The sequence below is a fragment of the Azolla caroliniana genome, unplaced genomic scaffold (assembly GCF_043228905.1).
Source record: "Azolla caroliniana isolate FFs.n. ecotype wild unplaced genomic scaffold, voAzoCaro1.0.p SCAF_22, whole genome shotgun sequence".
Classification (NCBI taxonomy): Eukaryota; Viridiplantae; Streptophyta; class Polypodiopsida; order Salviniales; family Salviniaceae; genus Azolla; species Azolla caroliniana.
Window position 1 is genome coordinate 7513761 of NW_028230457.1, and position 23355 is coordinate 7537115.

Below are 23355 nucleotides of genomic sequence, written 5' to 3' on the forward strand. Positions count from 1 at the left end.
TAGTTGGTCATACACATGATCACATAGATCAAATGTTTAGTAGGTTCTCCAAGAAATTAGCGAGGTGCGATGCCTTCACACTTCTTGTGCTATCAAGGTTGATCGTTGAAGCTTATAACCCCAAGCCAGATGTGCAACATTTAGATGAAGTATATGATTTGAAGAGCTTTTGTTTGGATGGGGATGGGACTGAATGTAGGGTTCTTGCTCCGCTTAATAATATAAGTTTTAACCACGTCTTCCTCATCCAAAAAAGTGTGGTCAGTCACAACCAGACCATGTTGTATGCTAAACAATACTCATCTAGTTCGCAATGGGAGCCACAAGACGGATGTAGGCTCTTATTGCATTTCCCAGATGCAATAATCTATGGCGCTGAGCAAATGCCCTATGACGACCATAAAAGATTGGTTGTTGGTAGTTCAATTGAAGAGTGAAAGATATATTGGATGTGGTGCCTTGAGGAAAAATAGAAAAATATTGAGCGAACCAAAAAGTACGCTGGTGATCAGGATGTGGATTGGTGGGATGTCTTCTTTAATCATCAATGTACAATATTAGATAACCACTTTACAGGGTACTGGCCACTACAAAATCAATTTGAATGGGCACTTGGTGGACCATCAATGCCAAGCACGACTCCTTTACAAGCACTAGATAATCCTGCATTGAATAATCTAGTTCGTCCACAACAAAGAGATATTTACGTGGGACCAAGATTATCATATGCTGCAAAGGCGAGGTGGCAAGGCAATCTACATGAGCTAGAAGTTGGTATGTTGGTTGCAACATTAGCTGGGGGTGATAAGTTGGGCCATCCCTTCTGGATTGCCAAAATCATTGAAATTATTAAGGATGATGAAGGCAATCAAGTAAAGTCTATTATGGTTCATTGGTATGATACCTCTTCCAAAGATGCATTTATTGGGAAGTAATCTTTAGAGATGGTTAAGGATGTTGAAGGCACAAGTAGAAAGAGAAGAAGAAAGAATCCACCAAGCACATCTACTCTACCACTTGATAATGTCGACATACTCATGTATGACTTCTCCTTGACCAAAACAAGCCATCTAAGACAGACTACAATCAAGATAATAAAAGAGAAGATCCCATATGTGCATGTTGACGCAGCACAGAGACGAACAAGGAGTATGTCTCATAATCACGGTGACCTTGGATTGCAATTGGATGAAGACAATGCATTGGTTGCTAGTGATGATGAGGATGAGACCTCACAAAGCTCTTCTAGTTCACAAAGCCTTCAACGTAGTGCGATCTTTGACGCTTGTCGACGTCACCCCGGCTTGATTTGGATTTGTCCGAATTGAAGCGCTTCTTCCAACACTCGCTCTCTGTGGCACTTATGGCCACAGTACCAACATTCTGTTTCGGCCTTTACTTGCCGGTTTTTGGCACCGCCTTGACACCCCCTATTTCCTAAGGATCCAGAATTGTTGTCGGCATTTCAATTATGCCTTCGGTTTTGCTCCTATTGGCCACCTCCATTGCATGCTGACCCGCCTCGTCCACTACGACCACAGGGCCGTTTCTCCTCCGTGTACAACATTTTGTTGTCGGTGTGTGTGCTCATTGACACGCCTGTGTGGTTCTCTTCAACGAGAAGCATCAACTGCAACTTGAAGAATGACGATGTACTCTCTCTCGTGTAGATCGCCATCTGGAATGATCTGAACTTCTGTGCCAATCCTACGAGACAGACCTGCACCATTTCTTCCTCCTTGACGATCACATTGTCGTAGTGTATTTCGTACACTACGTGAAAAACTTATAAAGTAACCAATTCAATAAATATGAAAAAATAGAACAAAATATTAAAATATATATAACATGCATAAGGCAAGATTCGAACCTTGTATCTCTATGTTAATAATGTAAAGTCTTACAATTATACTAACACATCATACGTATTAAAATGAAAATGTCCTACATAAAAAGGTTACTTCACACATATTTTCTAAGAAAAAAGCTTTACTTAAAAGAAAAACGCATGATAGAAAAAAGCTACACATGCACATCTAGCCTGCATAAACACTATAGTCGATAAAAAATGCATGAGGTTAGAAAAGCATGTTAGAGAAAGCATATAGTCTATAGATAGAGAAAGCATGGAGTCCATAGTTAGAGAAAAAGCATGGATTGTTAAGACTCTCTCATCAGTATATAAGGATGGGGAGCACAATGTAATGAAGGGGAGAGAAAATTATAGATGAAAAATCATTAGGGTTCAAAAATAATGATTAATAAAATAAACTATGCTTGTGGGATTCACAAGTTTTCTATATCTTTCTCTTCCAATCTATTCTAATTTATTATTAGAGTTTTAAATATTAATAAAATAAATAAACTATACTCGTGGGATTCACGAGGTTTCTATATCCTTATCTTCTTGTTCTTCTTCTTTTTCCAAAAAATCTATATCTTTATCTTTCAATCTAAATTCATAGTCTTATCTTAATATTGATTAATCTAATACAATATACTTGTGGGATTCACAAGTTTCAATCTCTCTTTCTTATAATTGATTCATATTCATAACTAAACTTGTCTCAAACTCCCCCTAGTCCAAAACCCAGGCGATTCCCACCCGGCTCACGCAACCATCCGGTGCTGAAAGGCACGACAACGTTGATGGAGGCGAGAGAGTCGCAGATGTCCTTGATCCGCGAGGTGTAATCAGCCAAAAACATGTCTCTTTGTCGGACATTACTCAACACCTCTCTGAGTTGAAGCTTTCTGGTTGTGGTGCTCGCAAGAAAATCTTCTTCAGATTTCCCCAAGCCTCCTTTGGCATCTTGACCTCCCGGATGTGCCTCAATAGCTGATTACCAACACTAGATATGACGCAGTAGAGAACTCTGCTTGCCGACTATTCCCAAGCTGGAAAATCCCTGTGTGTCGAATCTGGTATTGCATCATTTGCTCATTCAACATAACTCCAATACCCATGTCCTAACAGGTATTGGTGCATCTTATATGACCAAGATGCATAGTTACTCCTGTCGAGCTTCTCCGTTGGAAGCGAGCTTCCCATACCTCTGTCCATTTCTCTTATTGTTTGTTCTTACTAGGTGTTAGTGTTGTCCATCGAAATAGTAACTGACGGACAAGAGCGCAGTAGTATGGAATAGAAGAATAGTGTAACGCATGTAACGGTTCACGCGAGAAGCGTGAACGGCTAAAAGATCCTGCGTATATAAAGGGCAGAAAACCTCTGATAGAGGTAGCGTGTAATTTTGAATGTAAGAGGCGTATCATAATAGAGTTCTATCTTCTCTGATATCTGTGTGTAGCTGTGGTTAATCTACTGGGTGTCTGTAAGTCTTAAGAGCATAGGAGTAAGTAACGGTGTGTGCGTTAGCCCACTATCTAAGGATCTCAGTTGTAGTCGTCTCCCTTATACACTGCTAGGTTACGAGAAGTATCCCACTAAGTATTACGCACAGACGCTACCATTCGGTGTCACACAGTCACTTGGAGGTCTAGGTCGAAGGACTGACCATAGAGCATGTTCCTAATCCGTAACACTCGAAGCAAAGCAAAGAATGGTGGATCCTTCCCTTCCCACCAGAAGCAAGCTCGAACGGCCGACCTACCTTGAGAGGAAGTCACTCCCTCACTCCTCGTCCCCATCACTAATTTCTCTCCTCAATCTCTCTACCTAAAACCCTAGACACCCCAACCTTCATCTCTATGTCCATCCATCTCTCTCATTCTGTGAATTTGCGTTGCGTTTGTGTTGTGCATGTGTCTGTTTGTGTCCACTTCCAAAAGATGAAGAGCGAAGAAGAGGAAAGTGAAACGGTTCTCCGCAGAGAAGGGAAGGAAATGCTTCGGCATATGTGAGGTCTGTTGCCCGACTGTTCGCAGACTCCGTTGTAGAGAACAGAGATTCACAACTCTCTGCAACAGAACAAAGCAGAGAAGAATGAACGAAGCCATGGCTAAGCCTACGTTCCAAGGTACTCGAAATAAAGAGGTTGTTCGAGGAGTAGGTCACCATTCACGCTCCAGCATTTAGCATATGTGTGGTTTGTGGGCCATCAAAGCAAAGAATGGTGGATCCTTCCCTTCCCACCAGAAGCAAGCTTTTGAAACTCTCGTATCCAAGAGACCTCCCAAGTTCTACCCTGCCGATGATGTTCCTAAACCCCTTCGAAATAAACGTGTCCTCAAACCTACTAAGCTCAGGTCAAGCATCACCCCAGGCACTGTCTTGAATCTGCTTGCTGGACATTTTAAGGGGAAGAGGGTTGTTTTCCTTATGCAGCTAGAATCTGGTTTGCTTTTGGTTACAAGTCCATTCAAGCTAAATGGTGTACCTCTACCTTGAGTAAGTCAATCATATGTAATAGCAACCTCTACAAAGCTTGATGTAAGAAAAGTAGATATGGGTAAAATTACAGACAACTACTTTGAAAAGGAAGTTCAGAAGAAGAAGAAGAAAAGTGAGAGCGAGTTCTTTGAGGCTAAGAAGGAGGAAAAAGAATCAGAATCTCAACGAGAAGGATTAGAAGAACAAGACGGAGGATGTAAGCAGAAGATAGATCCATGGATGGAAAGGCAAAGCTTTAATGCAGGTTATGGGGCCCTCTTCATCATCATTATCATCCACACCATCACCATCTCCATCTGAGATCTCATCGGATACTTCTCTTAGGATGGGCCTCTCACAACATCTCAAAATCTTTAGATGTTGACGTTGCTTCTTCTTGCGCTGATCCTTCGATTGACCTGAGGGTTTCTGATCCATTCCTACAGATCATTATAAGGAGTGTAGCAGAGAGGCGACTGAGCTACAAGAACGCTCTACATTTTCTCGCCACTTATTAAGTTAACATAGATTGTCTCTCGGAGTATCGCGACTCTCTTCAATGCTCCGGTAGCAAAAGATGATTCTGCCAGGGCTTGTGTTTTGTATGTAACTTCTCTAGAATTGTGTGGCCTACTTGTAACAACTATGGCACTACAACTAGTAAAGATGATGAATGGCGATTCCAACAAAATCAAAGAGATCAGCACCACCGTTGCCATTGTCGCCGCCACCACAATCGTTGCCACTGTCGCCGTCATCACTGCCATCGCCGTAATTGTCGCCGCCGTTGCCACTGCAATCATTTCCACCTCCACGAGTGCCGCCGCCGCAATCAATGTCGTCGTCGTTGCTGCTATTGTTGTCGCCGCCGCCGCAATCCGCTAGAAGTGAAAGGCGAGAAGATGAATGGAAGCAAGAAGAGAGGGGCATTCAAAAAAAAAAAACATAAGGGCAGAGAAGATGAAATTTCAAAAGCTCAAGGGCATGACATGAGATTTCAAATTTTGGAGGGCAGAATGCGAAATTTCGAAAACACAAGGGCCAAAAACAAAATTTCAAAAAAATTTGAGGGTAAAAAATTTTTAAGACCAAAGGGTAAAAAATATAAAACTCACTTCACATGATGAAAGAAAGAATACACAAATGCACAACACGATTTCACGACCCATGCCACATTGTACTAGCCGATTGGTGTATGATCCAATCGCGACTTGTGCTGACTGAACGAGAAGGTTCGAGTCAAGCAAAGCTCCGATCGAAGTTATCAATCGTAGAGCAGTGATCCGGTCGAGGGATTTCCGACCATTGAGACGACCGATGGAGTTCCGGTCGAGAAGAATTGCCATGCCGAGTGGGTTCACCGTGCAATGCACTGTCCCACAGGCGTGCCATGTGTTACCCGTAAGAATATATGGGGAGGCATCGGAGCGTAACTATTCCACGACAGAATGTGAGGCGTTGTGGATGATCTATTGCATCAATCAATTCCGGCATTATCTGTTAGGGTGGAAATTCACGTTTCACGTGGATCATTCGGCACTACTGTATTTGGTGGAGAAACAAGCGCTGACGAGGAAATTGGCGAGATGGATGCTGCTGCTTCAAGAATTCGATTTTGTAATTTAGCACCGCCCGGGTACGCAACACGTAGTGGTAGATTTTTTGAGCAAACTCGATAATGGAGAAACGGCGCAGAAGAACAACGATGACTTTCCGGATGTAGACATTCTACGGGTAGCAGCACTAATAGAAAGAACAGAAAAGACCTTTCCGGACCGGTGGCTCATAGAAATGACCTACTTATTTACTACGGGACTGCCCCCACCGCAATTACGCACGGACGAGAAGAAACGATTACCCATCCGGAGCCGTAACTTCTGCCTGGTAGAAGGAATCTTATATCACAAAGGCAGTGATGGCATTTGGCGACGCAGTGTACGTCAGGATGAGAAAGAAGCAGTCTTACGTGAGGCTCACTGCGGTACGGCAGGCGGACATTACGCGGGCAAGGTTACGGTCTGGAAAATATGGCAAGCAAGCCTATGGTGGCCAACTACACAAAAGGATGCATACGATTATTGCAAAAAGTGTGATTTGTGTCAACGGATGGGCCAACCCACGGAGGGCGCAAGAATGCCACACCAGCCCGTATTATTGTTAGATCCCTTCCAAAAGTGGGGATTGGATTTTGTAGGCCCCTTCACACCGGCGATGGCCCGTACGGGCAATAAATACATATTGGTGGCCACGGATTATTGCACCAAGTGGGTAGAAGCAAAGGCACTATGGGAGAATACGGCGGCTGTCACGGCGAGATTCCTTTACAAACACATCTGGTGTCAGTTCGGTTGTCCGATTGAGCTTATCAGCGATCACGGGAGCCACTTTCTCAATACGGTGGTTCGTGAACTAACATAGCATTACGTTGTGGTCCACAAGAAGAGTACGCCATATTATCCATAGGCGAATGGTTTGACAGAATCCACCAACAAGACATTGCAGACCATATTAAAGAAAATCGTCAATGACAATAGAACAGACTGGGATACCAAATTACATAGTGTGTTATGGGCGTACAGGACCAGCTACAAAACAAGCATACAGTCAACATTGTTTCGACTAGCGTTTGGGCTGGAGGCCATATGCTGGTAGAGTTTCAGATACCCAGTTTACGGATTCAAGCATAGGACCGACTATCTAAAGCCAAGTCGGAGGAAGTACGACTCCACCAGCTACTCAAACTTGGCGAAACACGCGTACACAGCATGACTGTGTTGGAGCAGGAACAATGAGGGCGAAAAGCATTTGTGGATCGACATCGGAACGCACGGGAAAAGGATTTTGCGGTCAGTAGTGTTATGGGCATGACCATCTAATATCCCGTGGTCAAAATTTATTGTAGTATTCTATACACGTGGATAAGTGTGAGGGTTAAACGAGAGTGTAAAGAAGGGGAGGATTACTTTTAATCCTCGGGATTGAGACAACCCATTAGGCCAAGTGTGAACTTGCTTGGGGGGCTTGGGTATCGCTATAAATAAGAGGCCTAGCTACCCTCATTTGATCATCTTGTTGACTACGTTGAGACTCTGTCTTGTGGTGGGTCAACTCTTGTAGCGAGTGCGCCAGCACCAGGTATGACTCGACGCCACGGCGGTGGTATGGGACGCCGATCGAGGCTCGAGTCCATCTTGATCCCTTCGCGCGGGGGTGGTCGGGTGGATCGGCAACCTTCTTTCTCTCTCTCCTCTCTAAATCTATCTATTCATCTATATTCTATCCTTATCTAATGCTTACATTAGTGTATGTCTCTAATAGGTAGAGCGGTATTGGTTTTCCAAACCCGCATGGGGCATATGCCAGGAAAATTACAATTCCACTAGACAAGTCCGTACTGGATAGTAGGAGCGGAACAAGGCACGTTTCAACTGGGCATGCTGGCCGGGGAAGTATTACGATAGAAAGTGAATGGGTTTCGCCTTAAACCTTATCTGGGACCTACGCCACCTAACCCGTTCCCCACCGGACAGGACAAAGCTGGAGAACCCGCGGAGTAAGTAGATGGCCCCACTTGTATTATAGTGTAAACATAGGCTTGTATGTAACCGTTACGAAAAAAAAAAGAAAAAAAAAAGAAAAAGAAAAAAGAGAAGAGAAGATAGCGACGCTATTAAAAGGACTTAAGGCATGCACACACTTCTAGACCAAGAACACGCGGCACCGCGATGGCTCACCGACCAATGAACCCTAGGCCACAAAAAGAAGGAAATAGAAGGTTTTCTGCACAATACAGAAATCAACCTCCTAACTCTCCGCGCTCTCATCGCTCTCCTGCCTCACCTTCTTCTCCATCCTATCACAGAGCTCAAGCCCACCGCAACCAACAATCTTCACCCCACAAGCCTACTCTGACTATGCCGATATTCATCTCTACCGCCTTGCGACGATGGCTCGTGGAGAAACGTCTGGATGGGTACATCAGGGTCGCAGAGGCACCTCCACACCCTGATGCACTGGACATTGCCAGAAAGCTCATTATTGACACGGTCACAAACTCATCCATCCGGAAAAAGTTGGACCTGTCATCACTAGGTGAAAGGCATTTCGAAATCCCTCCTACGGAGTCGTTGTAGAGATACACGAAGCTGTTGGGATTACGGTCCCTCCGGATGGGATGATCGGATGTCCGGGAATCGGATGATGAATACCCCGGCTACGGAGCCGGATGATGAAGACCCCTGGTTACGGAGCCGGATGCTGAAGATCCCGGCTACGGAGCCGGATGCTGAAGACCCCGGTTACGGAGCCGGATGCTGAAGACCCCGGTTATGGAGCCGGATGACGAATGTACCCGGAGAGAGATCCGGATGCGGGGACATATTTGTGAATATGTTTGCCAAGAGCCCTTGACGCTATATTTGTAAATAGCCCGAAAGTCATATGTGTATAAATATGACTTAGGGCAAACAGTTTAAGGGTTGTTGCTCATTTTTTTTCTGTTTTTCTACTTAGAGGGAGCGAAGTGAGAGCAGCCGTGAGAGCGAGAGAGAGAGAGAGAGACGAAGAGGTCGTTGCCTCTGTGTATTACCGCCGCCTGTGGTGAAGACAGTGAGCTCAAGGTTGTTGCCTTGTAGCTTCACCTGTGTACATCTCTGTTTATAGTGATAGTTGGAGTTTGACTCCCGTGGTTTTTCCCATTTAGGGTTTTCCACGTAAAACATCCAGTGTACCTTTCTCTCTGTTGTCTTCGTTTTTTTTTTATTTCCTATTTTCTGGAGTTGATCCTATTCCTCGGTTGTGGCCGAGCACTGTGTGCAACAAAGTGGTATCAGAGTGACGGTAACACAGAAAATGGAAGGCGGCGGTAGTGGGCCTCCGGGCATGATGGTGTTGAACTCACAGAACTACGCCGACTGGAAGATAAAGATGGAAGACCTTCTCATCGTCCGAGACCTGTATGAACCGATCGACAATGCCGAGATACCCAAGGGGGTAATAGAGTCGGAGTGGAAGCTCCTGAACCGGAAAGCCGTAGCGACGATCCGGCAATATGTCGATGTAAGCGTTCTACAACATGTGGCGAACGACATCAACGCATATGAGATGTGGAAGAAGCTGTCGGGCCTCTACGAGAGGAAGAATGCGTTGAACCGGACCTCCCTGATGAGGAAGATAGTGAACCTCAAGTACCGGGACGGCGAGAATATGGTGGAACACGTGAGCACGTTCATGGGATTCGTGAACCAGCTTGCGGCGATCAAGTTCCCGTTGGAGGATGCAATGCAAGCCATCATTCTGATGTGTACATTGCCGGAAAGCTGGGAGAACTTGGTGGTGACTCTCAGCACCTCCTGCACCGAAGATAACTTGTCTCTACAAACGGTAAAGACAAGCATTTTGAACGAAGAAGCGCGCCGGAGAGATAAAGAACCGGTTTCCGATCCGAAGATGCTGCTTACCGAATCGGATCGGGGAAGACAATGGAACCGGAGTCCGCAAAGACGGGAGAAGTCGGGGACCCGGTCGCAGTCAAGAGGAAGGCCCACATGCTTCCACTGTGGGAAGCCGGGGCACCTCCGGAAGAATTGTCGGCATTACCGAAAGGACAACGGAGCCGTCGACACCGATTCGAAGAAGTCACCGGAGAGAAACGGTGCATACCGGGGAGCCACAGACCGGAGAGGTCCGGATCGGCGAGGGCAGGACCGGAAAGGAACGACGGCACTCGCGGCAATTGAAGAAGAAATAATGCTCATTACCGAAGAGAGGGAGCTGAACCTTGCCGGTGTAGAGATGACCTGGGTGGTCGATTCCGGAACGTCGTTCCACCTGACCCCGGAGAAGAAATACTTCTCATCCTACACAGCCGGTGAGCACGGCTGTGTCCGGATGGGAAATGAAGGCACATGCCGGATTGCCGGCATAGGAGACGTGTGGCTGATGACATCAACCGGATGCAAGATGCTGTTGAAGGATGTTCGACACGTTCCGGAGGTCCGATTGAACCTGATCTCGGCCGGGAGGCTAGATGATGAAGGCTACACGGGTAGCATCCGGAACGGTGTCATGAAGTTCAGCAAAGGGAGCCTGATAGTGGCTCGGGCCCGGAAGGTAAATACACTGTACCTGATGAATTCCCGGCTATGTCCGGAGGAGCTGAACGTGGCAGCCGACACTGCCGGTGAGCTGTGGCACAAGAGACTGTGCCACATGAGTGAGAAGGGGATGAAGAGGCTTGCCGATGACAACCTGATACCGGTAAAGCACGTACACCTGGGGAAGTGTACCGACTGTCTGGCCGGTAAGCAAAACCGGACCTCCTTCCACTCAAGGCCACCGACGAGACGTAGCGCACCATTGGAGTTGGTACACACTGATGTGTGTCAAGTAGAAGCGAAGTCACATGGCGGAGCTCAGTACTTCGTAACATTCATAGATGACCATAGCCGGAAGCTGTGGACGGCACCGTTGAAGACAAAGGACCAAGTATTGTCCATCTTCAAAGAACTCCACGCGAGAGTGGAAAGAGAATCCGGCAAGAAGCTGAAAGCGATACGAGCGGATAACGGAGGGGAATACCGGGGGCAGTTCGCAGAGTACTGTCGCTCGAAGGGAATCCGGCTCGAGTTTACTGTGCCGAAGACGCCGGAACTGAACGGGCTGGCCGAGAGGATGAACCGGACCATAATGGAGAGGGTCCGGAGTATGCTAGCACATGCGAAATTATCCAAGGGATTTTGGGCTGAGGCAATGTCGACGGCGACGTATGTGATAAATAGATCACCCTCAGTACCTTTAGACGGAGACACGCCGCAGAAAGTGTGGACCGGTAAGGAAGTGTCCTACCGGCATCTGAAGGTGTTCGGGTGTCTCGCATACGTGCATGTGGCAAAGGACCAGAGAGGAAAGTTAGATCCAAAGACCCGGCCATGCATATTCCTCGGTTACGGCGACGACGAGTTCGGCTACCGAGTATGGGACCCGGTCGACAAGAAGATATTCAGGAGTCGAGATATCATCTTCATGGAGGACAAGACACTCGCCGACTGGGAGTCGGAGAAGAAGATGAAGAGCTCCAAGTCGACCGGTGAGGATCAACTCTACGAAGAGCAGTCCCGACCGGCAAGGGACCGGTTAGCACTCGAGGATCCGGCCGAAGACGGTGAAGAAACAGAACCGGCCGAGGAAGATGAAACTGATACCGGAACCGGCCCCGATCCCGAAATGGATTCGGATGAAGAGGAAACGGAGGAGCCGGTTACCGAAGCTCCGGAACGGAGATATCCTCTAAGAGAGAGAAGGGCCCCCCGGAGATTTCCGGAACCAGAGCACGTGCTGCTAACCGACGAGGGGGAGCCGGAGAGCTTTGAAGAAGCAAAACTTGACACCCATAGCCGCAGGTGGTTAAGTGCCATGCAGGAGGAGATGGATTCCCTGCATGAGAACCACACATATGAACTTGTGGAGTTGCCGAAAGGAAAGCGGGCACTTCGAAACAAGTGGGTGTACAAGCTGAAACCGGGAGATGTCGGAAACCCCCCAAGATACAAAGCCAGGATCGTAGTGAAGGGGTTCCAGCAGAAGAAGGGCGTCGACTTCGACGAGATATTTGCCCCGGTAGTGAAGATGACCTCCATCCGGATGGTGCTGAGCATAGCGGCAAGTGTGGACCTCGAGGTAGAACAGATGGACGTGAAGACGGCATTCCTTCACGGTGACCTCGAAGAAGAGATCTACATGCAGCAACCGGAAGGATTCGAGAAGAAAGGGAAGGAGCACCTGGTATGCCGGTTGAAGAAGAGCCTTTACGGACTGAAGCAGGCACCCCGGCAATGGTACCGGAAGTTCGACTCTTTCATGACCGACGAAGGCTACCACAAAACGCAGTCCGATCACTGCGTGTTTGTGAAGAAGTTCGAAGGAGGAGACTTTCTAATACTCCTCCTGTACGTGGACGACATGTTGATCGTCGGACGGGACCAGGCCAAGATACGGATGCTGAAGAAAGCGCTTCACCGAACTTTCTCAATGAAGGACCTGGGTCCGGCGAGGCAAATACTAGGGATGCACATCATCCGGAACCGGAAGAAGAAGCAGTTGTGGCTGTCACAGGAGAAGTACGTGACAAAGGTGCTTCACCGGTTCAACATGTCGGAAGCAAGACCGGTCGGGTCAACCCTCCCTACAAACTGCAAGTTGTCCAGCAAGCAAAGCCCCAAGACAAAGGCTGAGAAGGAGGACATGATGAAAGTACCATATGCCTTTGCCGTCGGAAGCTTGATGTACGCAATGGTGTGTACAAGACCGGACATAGGATACGCAGTCGGAGTGGTGAGCCGGTACATGAGCAATCCCGGCAAAGAGCACTGGAACGCGGTCAAGTGGATACTCCGATACCTGAAGGGCACGGCAAACGTGTGCCTCCGTTTCGGCTCCAGCAAGCCCGAACTCGACGGCTTTACCGATTCGGATATGTCGGCTGATGCAGATACCAGCCGGTCCACATCAGGGTATGTGATGACGTATGCAGGGGGAGCTGTTTCGTGGCAGTCGAGGCTGCAGAAGACGGTTGCGTTGTCAACCACGGAGGCGGAGTACATGGCGGCTGTTGAAGCCGGCAAGGAAATAATATGGATGAAGGACTTCATTAGAGAGCTCGGTATCCGGCAGGAGGAGTACCGACTCTACTGCGACAGTCAGAGTGCCATCCACCTTGCGAAGAATGCGGCCTATCACTCCCGGACGAAGCACATCCAGCGTAGATACCACTAGATCCGGGAAAGGATAGAAGACAAGGAGTTCATGCTGACGAAGATCCACACGGATGAGAACGGGTCGGATATGCTGACCAAGGTACTCACACCCGACAAGCTGGAAGCATGCCGGAAAAGGATTGGATTGGAGAGACATCCCATGCCGAAGTGAAGGGGGAGTTTGTTGGGATTACGGTCCCTCCGGATGGGATGATCGGATGTCCGGGAATCGGATGATGAATACCCCGGCTACGGAGCCGGATGATGAAGACCCCTGGTTACGGAGCCGGATGCTGAAGACCCCGGCTACGGAGCCGGATGCTGAAGACCCCGGTTACGGAGCCGGATGCTGAAGACCCCGGTTATGGAGCCGGATGACGAATGTACCCGGAGAGAGATCCGGATGCGGGGACATATTTGTGAATATGTTTGCCAAGAGCCCTTGAGGCTATATTTGTAAATAGCCTGAAAGTCATATGTGTATAAATATGACTTAGGGCAAACAGTTTAAGGGTTGTTGCTCTTTTTTTTTTTTTTTTTCTACTTAGAGGGAGCGAAGTGAGAGCAGCCGTGAGAGCGAGAGAGAGAGAGAGAGAGACGAAGAGGTCGTTGCCTCTGTGTATTACCGCCGCCTGTGGTGAAGACAGTGAGCTCAAGGTTGTTGCCTTGTAGCTTCACCTGTGTACATCTCTGTTTATAGTGATAGTTGGAGTTTGAGGACTCCCGTGGTTTTTCCCATTTAGGGTTTTCCACGTAAAACATCCAGTGTACCTTTCTCTCTGTTTTCTTTGTTTTTTTTTTTTTTCCTATTTTCTGGAGTTGATCCTATTCCTCGGTTGTGGCCGAGCACTGTGTGCAACAGAAGCGAAGGTTAGCGAAGTTAGCCACCACAGAGTGGGAGGATGAACCCCAACCCGCCCAACCAAACACGCGAACAACGCAGGAAGAGCAGGTGGAGCACACCAAGGAAGCAGCACCGGAGCTAGATGCCGAACAACGACGGGAAAGCCCCAGGCTGAAAAGGCGGAGGCTGGATAGGAAAGATGGGCGAGGATTAGTTAAAGATGCACTCGCGGTTGCGGAGACAATGATCGTAGGCAACAGCTCCGCAGCTACGGAGCCCAACACCACCTTCGAAATATTTCGAGAACCACGGCCGATCATTACGGCCTAGTCACAGCGAGGGAAAGTCGTATTGACAGCGGAAAGTGAGGTGTTGGCGTATCCGGATATCCCGGACACGGCCCATGAGTTCAACGCACTATTACAGTTCGGAACCTCTTTTGAACTCATGGAATTCTTGGCAATGCAACAGATAAAAGTCTCACAACGAATGGCCGAGGAGCACGCGGAGCGCCAAATGATTGAGCGCGCATTAACACAAACGACGGAAAGCAACGATGAGGACCAGTTAGCCAGAGTCGGCAGACAGAGGAATGCCGGTATACGCCGAATGGGGATGGAACTACCCCCATTAAACGTGGCCCTTGTCGAAGTTCATAGGGAACTAGCAAAGGTCAGCATGGGCGCCAAGGAGATGGCCATTAAAAATAAAAATGTCTGGAAAAAGGTTAAACTGACCCAAGTTGAGCTGCAAAAAACCAATGAGCGCATCGCGGAGTTGGAAAATAATGTGACTACGACGCAACAGGCAACTCCACCACCAAACAACACCGTCGAAGCCCTGAGGGAAGAGATTGAAGCTCAGGCCGCCATTGCCTCAAAAGCAAAAAACACCGGGACATTTGAAACAAGTAATATGTCGCATTTTGAGAACTGTCCATCAAAAAATGACACAAATTAGGGTGATTCACAAAAAGGGGTGCCGCATGCGTAAAGGAATTTTTAAAATGGACCCAAAAATATATTGATTTTTAACATGTACGGAAATTTAAGTGTTCAAAAAAATGCCTAAATAATGGACATGCCAAACTTACAAATGAATGTCCAAAATGACTAACCCCAATATTTATAGAAATTCTGAATCCAAATCTTGATGTGCAATACAATATTTATAGTTAACGTATCAGGACAATCATTTTTCAAGTTTATGTCATCATCTTCATACCCATTGGATGAACTAGTACGAGTTTATGAGGTCTCATCCTCATCATCAATGGCAACTAATGCATTGTGTTGATCCAATTGCAATCCAACCTCATCGAGTTTATGAGTCATGCTTCTTGTTTGTCTTTGTGTTGTGTCTGAAGCCACATTCCAGATCCTCTTTTAGTATCTTCATTGTGGTCTGTCACAGATAACTTGTTTTGGTCAAAGATAAGTCATACACTAATATATAAACATTATCCAATGTAAGAGCAGATGTGCTTGATGCATCTTTCCTCCTCACTTTTTGGTTATAATATTTCATTATGTACTTTCCATTTACAAGATTAGATTATGTGAGAGAAGCTTTCTACCAAAATCATTAGAATCTAAAAAATGTCTTAAAGATGTTTTCCATTTTTCTTAGATTCTCATAGTAAGCCTTTGATGTCGTACAGAAATCTGATTCATTCCATCTAGATTTGACGCAACACGTCGAATTTTACTCTATACATCTAGAATTGGATATAATGCATCAGATTCTTGTAAGTCTTGGAATTTTTTTAAAATTTTCCATTAAAAAAATACTCTTGCATTTTAATGCATTCCATTGAATTCTAGCTACATAGACTAAAATATGATACATTGCATGGATTTCCCAAAAATACATAAATAAATACAAATTGAAAAAATAAACCATTTTCCCATAAATAAATAAATAAATAAACATTTTTTATATTACTCGTAAATAAATAAATAAAAATTGAAAAATTATATTTCAATGGAAATCCAATTCCGTGCATCAGATTCAATTGAAAATCCAATTTCTCTTATTTTTTTGAAAATTTTCTTATTTTTTGAATTGTTTTTGAATTTGTTTTTATTTTTCCCATAAAAAAATAAATATGAATTGAAAAAATGGATTTTCAACGGAAATCCAATGCAATGCATTGGATTTTGGTTGAAAGTCCACTTTTACGTATTTTTTTCCAAATTTGCTTTTTTTTTTTTTGAATTTTTGAATTTTTTTGAATTTTTTCTATAAAAAATAAATAAATATTGAAAAAATAGATTTTGCATCAGATTTCTATTGAAAGTCCACTTTTTGCTATTTGTTACCAAATTTTCATATTTTAAAATATTTTGTATTTTTTTAAATTTTTTAAATTTTTTCCCATAAATAAATAAATAAAAATTGCAAAAAATGGGTTTTCAATAGAAATCCGATGCACTACATCGGATTTCTATTGAAAATCCATTTTGTCTTATTTGTTTCCAATTTTTCAGATATTTTGAATTTGTTTTTGTATTTGTTTTGAATTGTTTTTGTTTTTATCATAAATAAATATATAGGAATTGAAAAAAATGGATTTTCAACGAAAATCCGATGCACTGCATCGGATTTCCATTGAAAGTCCACTTTTTCTTGTTTGTTTACAAATTTTCTTATTTGTTTATATTTTTCTCTAAAAAAGTGTTAAAAATAAACAAATTGTGATTTTCTCCATTTAAAATGATGTGTTTTCAACGGGAATCCGATGCAGTGCATCGGATTCCCGTTGAAAATAGATGATTTTCAATAGGATTTTCAATGGAAATCCGATGCACTGCATCGGATTTCCGTTCAAAATCACTGAGTTTCAATAGAAATCCGATGCAGTGCATCGGATTTCCGTTGAAAGTCCAATATTTTTCTTATATTTTTTCATAAAACATTAATTTGCAATTGAAATCTGACTCAATGGTTCAGATTTTGTTGAAAATGTAATATTTTTTTATTATCTCATTGTTTTATGAAAAACCTAAAAGAAATTTGGATTTTTAATTGAAATTCGATGTAGTGCATTAGATTTCAATTGGAAATCCACTTTTTAAATATATTTTTATTTATTTTTTGAAGACGTTTCAGAGTCTGAACATACTAACAATTCAACTTAGCGTATTGACGAAGCCAATGAGGACAATCCTGATGAAAGAGCTAATCCTGAGTAGACGGCTTTACCAGACTTATTATTCGATTGAATGGTTATGGCTTATTGTAAATTTTGAACAATATGAATTGTTAAATTTTGACGTAATATATAAGTTGAGCTTACTTATAATTTTCGTGTAACAATCATTGAACTTAGAAATTAAGTATACTTGTATGTGTACATGTTATCTAAATTCTCCTTTATCATTTGGGGTATATCTGAGATAAGTTTATACTCTATCATTTACTCGTATGATTGGAATGTTATTGTAGACTAGTTTATTTATACATTGACAATGTCATGTATCACGTGTCAATGGAAATTTTCTCTTGACATAGTAGTATCTCTTAATTGCAAGGTTCACAATTTGCTTTAAGATGTATTATATTTAAATATACACACATAATTAGAAGAAGTCACTTATTCAATGGGGCATGCTTTTTAGAATATGCACAAGGACCCGTGTTACTATTATACTTGTGTTGACAAATACACCCCTGTCTAAGATTTGGACAGAAACATGGTAGATAGAATATACGTCGGATGATTTTGTTGACGTGATATTAGTTAGTTCTTTTTTTCGTTATGTTTTCATAAACCACATACACATGCGTCGTGCCTTGTTGAAATTCTGCTTAAATAAGGCATTTTTTAACATCTCACTAAGATATGAAAAAGAGAATGCGACATATTACCTGTTTCAAATGACCCGGTGTTAAAACGGGTCGTACAACTAGCAGAATCAGAGATTGACCACCTATGCGCTGAACTTCGCCAGTCCTCAGACAGAGAAAAGGACATCTAGGCCAACAACCAAAAGGCAGTGAAGACCCTTGAAAAGAAACTCGCAGGAGAGACAGCACAGCACACCCGGACAAAAGAAGAAAACGCCCAATTACGGGAGGAAGCGAAAAAATCGGAAGCAGCAATCACGGGACTCCGGGCCTTATTAGAGAAAAAGAAAGCATGGTTCGATGAGCAGCTGGTGGGAGAACAGGAGAGACGGCATCAGCTCGAAGTCCGCCTGAAAAATGAAATGGGAAGACTGGAAGAACTACATGCGAAGGAATCCCAGCTTTGGGCAGGTATGCGGAGCACGTATGAGGAAGCGGCGGCAGTTAATCAGCAAGAAATTGCAAACCTCAAGAAATCAGTAGAAGAAGCACGTAACCATTGCCAAGCCATAACAGACAACGTGTGTATCCTTCTGCAAACAAATCGGGAGAGGTTTATGGCACAATTAAAAACGGCGCTAGACAAAGGTTGGATGGCGTGGGCTGCACAAGCGGTGGAATTACATACGTATCAAGCGGACTGGGAGAACCGGAGGAAAGAGGGCTGAGGCTTCTATAAAATCAATGAGGACAGCATTGCGGCAGTACGCGAGGACCTAGCGCAGGACTATCGCATGCTAGCGAACCAACATTCCGAAGGACTCGTGCAGCTACTAGATGATTTTGGCGAAAGTCAGGAGGACTTGTTTCACCAGATCACGCAAGCCGGCGGGACACGAAGAAACAAGGAATCCATCGCGACACCAAGTCCGGATACTGCCGAACAAGAGGAACCTCAGGCCATGTCACCAGAAATTACCACTATAGTAAACAGCATGAAACGGGGAGCGGAGTCCCCCGCAATACCAGACAGCGAAACCACCGCCCAAGTGGAACCCCATCCGCCGGAGCATACGCTTACGGCTGACCGCACAGAGAACATCCCGGACCAAGAGGAACCGCAAACCCACTCTCCAGAGCGTACAACAGCGGCCGACATCACGGGGGAAGTGACGGACGAAACAGAACTGCGACCTCCCGCAAGCCCGCGGACGTCGGAACTAAACCCCCTAGCCCACGAAGAGCCCACGGAACCCGGCCCACCCACAAAGAACGACCTCGACACCATGAGCAACCCTCCAGACCAAGCAGGGGAACCATACAACGACGCGACTACGGACCTTATGCCGTCCCCAGACACGGACACCGTAGCAGAACCAAACATCAGGGCCATTTTGGAGGAAGATTAAAGGGGTGGGTCCGACGTGCCATGGCACTGTCCCACAGGCGTGCCAGGTGTTGTCCGCCGGAATAGTAACCGACGGACAAGAGCGCAGTAGTATGGAATAGAAGAATAGTGTAATGCATGTAACGGTTCACGCGGGAAGCGTGAACGGCTAAAAGACCCTGCGTATATAAAGGGCAGAAAACCTCTGATAGAGGTAGCGTGTAATTTTGAATGTAAGAGGCATATCGTAATAGAGTTCTATCTTCTCTGATATCTGTGTGTAGCTGCGGTTAATCTACTGTGTGTCTGTAAGTCTTAAGAGCGTAGGAGTAAGTAACAGTGTGTGCGCTAGCCCACTATCTAAGGAGCTCGGTTGTAGTCGTCTCCCTTATACGTTGCTAGGTTACGGGAAGTATCCCACTAAGTATTACGCACAGACACTACCATTCGTTGTCACACAACTATTTGGAGGTCTAGGTCGAAGGACTGACCATAGACCGTGTTCCTAATCAGTAACACTTAGGTCTTGTTTTGTGTTGAAGGCTCTTGTCGGCAGCAGAGGATGTTCCAACCCTTGCGCTCTGATATCATGAAAGAATTATTGTGCAGAAGCTAAACGCATATCACAATCGGCTCACCTGTATCGCAACGGAAAACACAAAGAATGGAATAAGCAGATTAGGTGAGAGAGAGAGAGAGAGAGTGCAAAAAACTACAATTTCAAATAATGAACACTCGTTACATACAATGTGCATTGTGAGCACTTCTATACAAGTCCTTAAAGGACTGACAAAAGTACTAACAAGTACTTCAATGCTCCTACCAAATGACTAACACTAACTCCTAAGAAGATGCCTATGTACTATGTTAGAATCGTAGGCCTCTAATGCCCTACCGGTTACACTCAGATCCAGACACCAATCCGGCTCTCTGTCCCAAACACCGATTCAGCTCTCCGTCTAGAAACCGATATGGATCATGTTGAGCTTGCTCACTCAACAATCATGTGTAACGAAATGGAGGGTGTAGGTGTTCTTGTGCAACAGAAGAAAATTGTATCTATGTGTGTGTATGTTCAAGACAACATAGAGAGAGAGAGAGAGAGCTTAGGGAGACAAAGAACAAGAAGCTATAATAGAAAATATGAAATATACGTCCAATAGTAACTTAGTTACAAAAGGGTTGGTTTAAATACCAACTAGCATAGGGCATCTTCCCTTTCTACTATTTACAAGAGTAGCCTGAACCTAGAGCATCTGTTGCTAGTGTGAAAGCCATTGTATTAAAGAAGTTTAGTTTGATTCTCAACACACCCCTTCAAACACAACTTCCGGTCGCTGGAAAGTCATCTTGCTGTTTGGTTCGTTTTGGCTTTCTAAATTCCTCAACTCTATGCCTGGATGGTCGATCGAACTATCTTCTACTATTCTCCTTTGTCTTCGACTCCCCTTTGGTCGGTTATGTTGTTGCTTCAACTACTTCTTTGGTCATCTTTGATCAACTGATCAGTTGCTCGATTGCTACAGTGTGCGCATCAATTGTTGTACTCCCCCTTAAGCTTGGCAATACGTCTATCATTAAGCCAAGGTCCGTCATGAATTGCCTGAACTTGTCGACTCCTAAGGTTTTGGTGATGGTGTCGGCTACCTGAAGATTCGTGTTTAAGTGTTGACTCGGATAAAGTGGTAGTGCCCTTCGATATGCTTCGTATGCGCATGGAACACCTAGTTCCGAGCCAGATGAATATTGCTCATGTTGTCGTAGTAAGGAGAATCTGATCCTTCATGGGAACGCCCACATCCTTCAATATTCTTTTCAGCCAAACACCTTCACATGTTGCGATGGTTGCGCCCCTATACTCGGCTTCTGTGCTTGACCATAGTATGTAATATACTCAAATGCACTGGCAAACATTCTTTTTCATAAAAATGCAAATGAATGCGTATGCGATTTATTTTTTACACTTTTTACCTTAACTCTCTTACCTTAAAAAAAATTACCTTATAATAAATAATGAATAAAAAATTATGGTATTTACCACACTTTGAGGGTGTTTACCATACTGGAATGATTGAAACATTCTCGAAACCGTTGCCAAGGGAGAAGACGAATCCCGATTTTGATCATCTGTCGGCCTTGTAGTCGGCCCAGTCTGCATGTGTGTACCCTTCGAGTCAAACGATCGTGTCTGACTTATACAAGATGTCTTAATCCATCGTCCCATTAACGTACCTGAGTACTCTCTTAGCGCAATCCAGATGAATATCCCGAGGTTTCTGCATGAATTGGCTAAGTAGACCGACCGGATAGTTGAGGTCGGGTCGAGTGATGGTGAGATAGATTAAGCTACTGGCTAGTTGACGATGCTGAGTCGTCTCACACTCTTCTGTTCTTGAGTTAGCATTGAGCTTGAGGTTTTGATCAAGAGGGGTTGACACAAGTTTGCACTCTGCCATCCCAAACTTGTATAGCAAGTTGAGGATGTAGTGTCGTTGGGAGATCATGATCCCAACTGGTGTTTGAATTACTTCTATGCCAAGGAAGTAATGGACCTCCTGCATGTCTTTCATTTCGAATCTGCTGGATAGGAGGGATTTGACCTTGTTGACGTCAGCTAGATTCTTTCATCTGATGACCAGATCATCCACATACAAGATGATGACGATTGGGGTATCAAACTCTCTTCGTACTTAGAGGGAGTTCTCCTATTTTGACATTCAGAAGTTGATTTGATGAAGATACTGAGTAATCTTTGAGTGCTAAGCACATGGTGCTTGCTTGACGCCATACAATGGCTTCTTGAGTCGGCAGAATGTGGTGGGATGGTTGGTCGATACGAAACCAAGTGGTTGAATCATGAACACCACCTCTTCTAATTCTCCTTGAAGAAAGGTGTTCTTCACATCCATTTGATGGAGGTGCCAACCCCTAGCAATTGTGAGTGCAATGACTATCCGAACAATTGTCATCTTTGCCAAGAGGGAAAAGGTCTCCTCATAATTGACTCTGTATGTTTGACCATAGCCTTTTGCTACAAGTGACTCTGTAGCAGTTTACCAAGCCATTGGCATTATAGTTTACCTTGTACATCCACCTACAGCCGATCACTTTCTTGTGTGGTGAGTGGGGAACGAGATCACATGTCTCATTATTGTATAGAGCCTACATCTCATCGTTCATGGCTTTGGCCCATTGTGGATCCTTGGTTGCCTCGGAAAAATTTCCCGGTTCTCGAACTATCTCCACCTTCATCATAAAGGCATAGTGATATGCCATGTAGTCATCACAGCCGAATCGACTGGCCGGGTTTTTCTCTCGGGTGGAGCGGCGGAATTTCTCGTTGACAATAGCTATGGCTTTCTTTACTCATTCGTCCACATAATCAGAGCATCAAGGCCTTTGAACTCACTATCAAGTGAGTGAGTCAATTCATTGTTTTCTAGATCTTCGTACTCCGGCATTTTGGTTTTCCCTTTGTCCATCTTCGGACTCGGTTGACATGTGCTTCGATCACTTGGAGGCTCTTGAGGTCCACTCAACCTAGTCAAGGTTGGACTTTCTTCTAATGCATGCCTTAGTTTATCATCCTCTTTTGTCTCGTGGTCAGCCAAAATAGGTTCGGGCGGAGTTGGCTCTGGTTCATATCATGATGTTGATTCGTCGAAAATAACGTCCCGAATTACTCAAACTTTTCGGGTAGATGGATTATAACACTTGTACCCCTTTTGTTCAAGTGAGTAACCTATGAGGATACATTTCTCCGACTTAGGATCGAGCTTTTGTCGCTTTTCATCCAAAATATGTACATAAGCAGTTGAGCCGAATATCCTGACGTGGGATAAATGCGGCTTCTTCCTGAAGAACTTCTCATGGGGTGTGACATCATGCACTCTCGATGTTGTGCATCGATTCATGAGGTAGATGTTGGTGTTTGTCACTTCTACCCAATACGATTTAGGTAGGTTCTTTTCGTTCATCATTGCCTTGGCTACCTCTAATATGTGTTGATTCTTGTGTTCGGCTACTCCATTCTATTGAGGTGTGTGTTGACAGGTAAACTCCCACCGAATCCCTTCTTGTTGAAGGTATATTATGAAGGGATCGGAGAAGTATTCTTTACCTCCATCTAACCGATGACATCGAACATGCCGACCGGTTGTCTTTTCGACTTTCACTTTTAAATTTTTGGAAGTGTGAGAACATTTCACTCTTTTGCCACATAGGATGAATCCAAGTGTACCTAGAAAAG

At 44.7% G+C, this 23355-nt stretch overlaps 1 pseudogene; it reads left to right on the top strand.

Moving 5' to 3' along the window:
- Positions 1 to 3933: 3933 nt before the first annotated feature.
- LOC147849906 (large ribosomal subunit protein eL6 pseudogene) lies at positions 3934 to 4654 on the top strand (annotated as a pseudogene).
- The last annotated feature ends 18701 nt before the right edge of the window (positions 4655 to 23355 follow it).